At 37.9% G+C, this 6,297-nt stretch overlaps 1 pseudogene; it reads right to left on the bottom strand.

Annotated features, from left to right (window-relative positions):
* Positions 1-2,559: 2,559 nt before the first annotated feature.
* LOC129780846 (U4 spliceosomal RNA) lies at positions 2,560-2,636 on the bottom strand (annotated as a pseudogene).
* Positions 2,637-6,297: the final 3,661 nt, after the last annotated feature.

The following is a 6,297-nucleotide window of genomic DNA, read 5'->3' as shown; positions in this document are numbered from 1 at the left end:
TACATACATTGCCTAGTCGTATAATTATTGTATCATTCAATTTAATTCGATGAGAATGCTTTAAAATATGTCAACTGATGCTCTTACCACATTTTAATTTTTTTATTCAATTTCCAGTTTCTATGGCGAAGCTTCATTCGTAAATTACACATTTTTCACCATTGGTGGATAATATGATAACCATACATATGGGTTTATTTTGATAATGCAAATATCAACGACATTATACATAAACCGATAAAAATGCATTATAATATTTATCCACAGCACTTTCAGCGTCTATATATATATTTTATTCAATTTTCAGTTCGTAATTTCTATCCCATTCGCCGTGTTTATCATGATGATGCTAACATTAATAACATTATATACGAACCTCCCACCTCATATATGACTTCTCCCACCATTTTAGAGACATCTTAACATCATGTTAAATTTTTAGAGTCAATTGTTTGAATTGTCAATTTTTTCACAAATCGTTGCCACTTTTTTCTCTCATGTTCCCCTTCTCTTCTCTGATTGTATTGTGAATGCGGAAAGTCAGAGTAAATATCCCATTGAAGCACCTCCTAAGATTCTCTTGGTTCCTCTTGGTTCAAAGCTCGGCTAAATTACATCAATTGTTGTTGGTACAACTCCCCAATGATGGTTTCTTTAGGCTGAAGTATATCATAGAAGATCACTCTGTGCTGAATCTCCAGATTCAAAGTATTAGCCTTTCTGACATACGTTCTGGACGTTGAAGTTGATACATGACTGGAAGTATGCCACGATTTTCTGTAATCGTAGTGGATCCAATTCTCGTTCACAATTTCATTTAAAACCCCTTCTCTTGTACAGTCTCAAGGTTCTCTTGAGCTTGGCCCGACGAGTTGTACATTCTATGTGGTTATGGTAGCAATTTCAGTGATTCAATCACTAGCATGTCTCATCCGCTAAACCACTTGCATGCTTATGACATCAGGCTACATCAAATTATAAACAATAACAAATAAACCTGAATGATCGTTACCCACTGGAACAAGAATCTACTGATTACAGCAAAACTGTGAAGCATGATTGATTGGTGAAAAAATATATACAGCGTGGACTCGATTATATACAGTTTTTTATTTCTTTTCGCTGTATATAATCGAATTCTGTATATAATCGAGTCAAAAACATATTTTTTATTTGTTTTTTTTTTTTGCATGTAGAATAAAAAAGGGAATTTGATTTTTGATTCATCCCCTTAAAGTTAGAAAACACCTTTCTCACATGAAAAAAATAAATTTATCCACATTCTCTCAGGAGGTGATAAATGATCATATTTGATGAAAAAATCCTCCTACGAATATGTTCGAATTTCAACAATGACAGAGTTATAGAACTTTTTTTTCGTTCCGAACTCTGTTGCCTCAAACTGGCTCTACATTGAAAAGTACGCTACGGAAGACGATTTTGATGCTTTCATTTGAAAGATGAGAAAATTTAGTGCATGATATAGTAGTGGAACAACTAAATTAGTGGATACTAATAACATTTTGGAAGTGAAAAACTTAAAAGCGAATAACACATTAAAATATTATTATTAATTTTGTCCTAAACATTTATATTAAACTAGATTGTTTCTATCAATTAAATTGAAGTTCTTTAACCGCTCTACAATTTATTCTTTGACGCCCAACTTATATCTTTCTTAATTTGGCTGCAATATCCATATATACAATTCATGGTGAAAATTCAAGCAAAATCTTCAAAAATCACGATTTTTACCCCACTGTACATGTAATAGACACTTAAACTTCACCTTAACGCTGAAAGGTTACATTTTTTCTTGAAATAAGCCATATTTGAAATATAAAAAAAAATCCAAACTGTATATAATCGAGTCCAAAATTGTATATAATCGAATCACATATAATCAAGTATGTATATAATCGAGTCCGACCTGTAATGATATCTTCGAGAAGAAAAATGTGACAATTAGAGATGTGCCATCCGCTCATGAGCTGTTCCGAAGAATCGACTCTTTGAAGTGAGTTGACGCGGAACAGCTCGCAAAAAAAAATCAAACAGCTCTTCAGCTCACTTTGATGATGATGAAGGAGAGAAAAGAGCTGTAGAATTGAAGAGAGTGTGTGAGCTGTAAGATTCAAATGAACTGACCGTCTCTCGCTCTTCGTGTTAAGACATCAGTTTAGTTTCATTTGTCCCTCGTCTTTTCAACTGGTATATTCGCGTTGACGGCATTGAGCTTTGTTTACCAGTTTAGGGGGCGCCAAAAATAATAATTGGCTCTCAGGCAGAATGAACACGTTTTTAAAATTCAAATTATTAATGAAAATTAACTTCTGTGTATCAAATGAGTATTCTATTTCAATGAAAAACACTTTGTTTGCAGGTGGTGAAAGGCTAATACTTTGAAAGGCTAATACTTTGAAAAAATCTCATAAGATTTTTTTTTTTTTTTGAAGAAAACTTTCTATTGTAATGTAAAGCCTCAGTAAAAACTATGGATGGGTTATACCTATGATATAACCGCAAGGTTGACGTAGGACTGCCGTTGGCTTAGTAATCATTTGTGTTTTTTCAATTAGCAATAATCGCACCTCGGATGTTCCTCATTGGGTACGATATCGCCGCTGCGCAGAGCTATCTTTCGCATGTATTGATTAAACTAGTGAATGAATGAAACAATTTACGAATTTAATTGCAAACAAATTCTAATTTAGGTCAATTCATGCATAATGGTACTGGTTATCGCAGCAAATAGTTATCAACATTTTGCCTAATCATCAAACGGTATGCTCGAAGGTTCAGTGAGCCAGTGACATTAAGGGATATGCAGTCTTGAATAACCGAGCCAAAGCGTTGCATTTGTACCCGCTTTTGTAGACCGTGTTAGCAAAACCATTTCCGAAGTGTAAAAATACATGGGAGTATAAAAGTACTGCCAAGATCTGCAATGCCGATTTTCCCAACTTATTGGTTTCGGAATCTGTGTTGGGAAAACACATTCCGGTTTGCAAACAAAGTATAGTAGAGTACAAAAGTACTCGCAGCTTGCATCTCATTTGCAATGCCAATTTACCCACGCTTCATGGTTTTGAAATCCGCGTTAGGGATACATTCCGATTTGAAGAAACGCAAACGAGTCCAACATTACCTGTTGATTGCATCTCATTTGCAATGCCAGTTTCCCCAGGCTCCATGGTTTCGAAGTCTGTGTAGGGAAAAATTCCGATTTGCAGAAATGCAAACGAGTACAAAACTACCCGCTTCTTCTTCTTCTTCAATGGCACTAACGTTCCTAGAGGAACTTCGCCGTCTCAACGTAGTATTACTTGCGTCATTTTTATTAGTACTTAGTTGAGATTTCTATGCCAAATATCACGCCTTGCAATGCATTCTGAGTGGCAAGCTCTATAGAATACGCGTGATCACAGTGCAAGTCGGAGGAAATTTCTTTGACGAAAAATTCCCCCGACCAGCACGGGAATCGAACCCGAACACCCGGCATGTTAGTTATGACGCTAACCACTCGGCCACGGGAGCACTAAAACTACTACCCGCAGCTTGCATCTCATTTGCAATGCCAATTTACCCACGCTTCATGGTTTTGAAATCCGTGTTAGGGATACATTCCGATTTGAAGAAACGCAAACGAGTCCAACATTACCCGTTGATTGCATCTCATTTGCAATGCCAGTTTCCCCAGGCTCCATGGTTTCGAAGTCTGTGTAGGGAAAAATTCCGATTTGCAGAAATGCAAACGAGTACAAAACTACCCGCTTCTTCTTCTTCTTCAATGGCACTAACGTTCCTAGAGGAACTTCGCCGTCTCAACGTAGTATTACTTGCGTCATTTTTATTAGTACTTAGTTGAGATTTCTATGCCAAATATCACGCCTTGCAATGCATTCTGAGTGGCAAACTCTATAGAATACGCGTGATCACAGTGCAAGTCGGAGGAAATTTCTTTGACGAAAAATTCCCCCGACCAGAACGGGAATCGAACCCGAACACCCGGCATGTTAGTTATGACGCTAACCACTCGGCCACGGGAGCACTAAAACTACTACCCGCTGCTTGTATCTATTTTGCAAGGCCGATTTCCCCAGGCGCCATGGTTTTGAAGTCTGTGTAAGGGAAACATTCCGATTTGCAAAAGCGCAAACGAGTACAAAAGTACCCGTTGATTGCATCTCATTTGCAATGCCAGTTTCCCCAGGCTCCATGGTTTTGAAGTCTGTGATATGGAAACATTCCGATTTGCAGAAATGCAAACGAGTACAAAAGTACCCGGTGCTTGTATCTATTTTGCAATGCCGATTTCCCCTGGCTCCATGGTTTTGAAGTCCGTGTTAGGGAAACATCCATTCATTCCACCGATGGTATCTCGATCATTGCGCAATCATAACTGAGTGGATTTCCGAGCGACACTCGCTTTTATACCGATTGGTGTGGTTTCAATAGCCTGTTTTGATAGCAATTTTGAGGCTATTGAAACAAGTTTTTGGATCAAAAAATAACAAGTATAGAGCGCGTAGACATTTTATCTTTCGAATGAAGTGTTTATCATACCATTTCGTTCAGTTGTTTAGGAGCTATTAACGCTCAAAATCTCGGTCTCCGGCGTAACGCTTTCGTTTTCGAAACTTTGATTTTACACCCCGGTATAGAAATGAAAGACGTAGTCCTACGTCAAAATGTCGGAAATGTTGTACTCGCCGAGTCTGTTGTAAATAATAGTCTGGAATACGTGTTTCAAGTAATTAATAATATGGTGTGAAAAATTTCATTTGAATATCGCGAAAGATACGGTAAATGACAGACTGAAGAGATTTTTCGACTAAATCCAGTAAATTAAAACTTATTGGCTGATTCAGACCGAGCGTCATTTATTTCTGCTTTCAATTCTAATCATTCGAGTAACTGAGCAGGACGCAAAATTATGATGCGACAAGAAAGCAATGGAAACATGCTACAACAACATTGCATTATAAATGCTCTGATTAGGTTCAACGCCAACGGAAATATCGTTTGGGAATAATGCTTCCAATTACCATCGAGAGACCATCTCATTCAAGCTCATAATTATACTTTTTCATCACCAACGGTGCACCTTTTCTTGGGAACCGTATCGTATTTGTCGAAACTGCTAAAAAATTCCGATTGATGCAAATGAGTTTTTCTTGTTGCATTTTTATATCATTTCAATTGCATCATTCATCATCATGCTGCCGCTGCCGAAGTCGTAATGCTTTCCTGCACAGGACATCAAATAGATTTGTTGGGTATGATATGATAAGATTGCTAGCCGCCTAAGTGGAAATCGGGCTTCATAAAAATAAGCTAAATGGGAGGGTGCCGCATTGCCGACGGAAGTCATCCCGAGCATGATGGAAGGTTTTATACACTATTTGCCTCCTTTGTACAATTTAACTGGACACTCAATATTTACTTTTGACATCTTGTTAGGAAAATTCTATCAGATAAAAACGATTGACGTGACATTCTAGTATACTTCTGAAAAAATGTTATTAGGAAATCATCCCCTTATCTAGCAGCAAATTATTCATCCAAAGCCTAGTTCAAATAGAAGAGACGCGGAACAAAACAATTCTCGAACAACGAAAGGGAGAAAAAGAACACATTTGAATAAATTGCATGACACATAAATTGCTTAACTGAATCAATTTAATTTCTAAATTTAAAAACCAAGCAATTTAATATATTAGCTTATAATGGTCTCCGAGAGTGATGTGATACACATAAATACAAATGCAAAGTGACCATTGCTTGTGTTGGTTGAGCTCATTTCTACTCGCTTTCGTACTTTTCGCACACTAAGCCCAATGTAGAGTCTCAGAGTGTGGTGCGAAAGCTCCCATCCAGTTCTTCCACTCACACAGACGACTCGAATTCATCGGTACAATCGCGTGAGAACAATTAAGTCACCTTCCAGGGTATTCTAAGTTCTGTATAATGGCTCTACATTCCACAATCACACGGAGAGCGCCATTGTGTGGGTGTCGGGGTTTTCCATCCAGGGAACGTCTAAATCGCGGAGGATCAAGAAGGCATACCACACATGTAGGGCGAGAGAAAAATCTTGAAGACGAAAAAACATCAAAAAGGTTCGACAATGGAAAGAGTCGTGAAGTATGCATCCGACCGAAGCAATGAGGGGAAACGCAGAGCAAGGTGGGCGGAGTTCTCGTTTCTGGTTTGAGCGTGGATGCTTTTCGGCCAGCATTGGGGGTAGTGGTGAAGGAAGTCGCCTCAGAGCCATTTAAAAAAAACAACAGAATT

This window comes from Toxorhynchites rutilus, chromosome 3 (genome assembly GCF_029784135.1).
Source record: "Toxorhynchites rutilus septentrionalis strain SRP chromosome 3, ASM2978413v1, whole genome shotgun sequence".
Lineage (NCBI taxonomy): Eukaryota > Metazoa > Arthropoda > Insecta > Diptera > Culicidae > Toxorhynchites > Toxorhynchites rutilus.
This window is presented reverse-complemented; position numbering and strand designations above follow the sequence as displayed.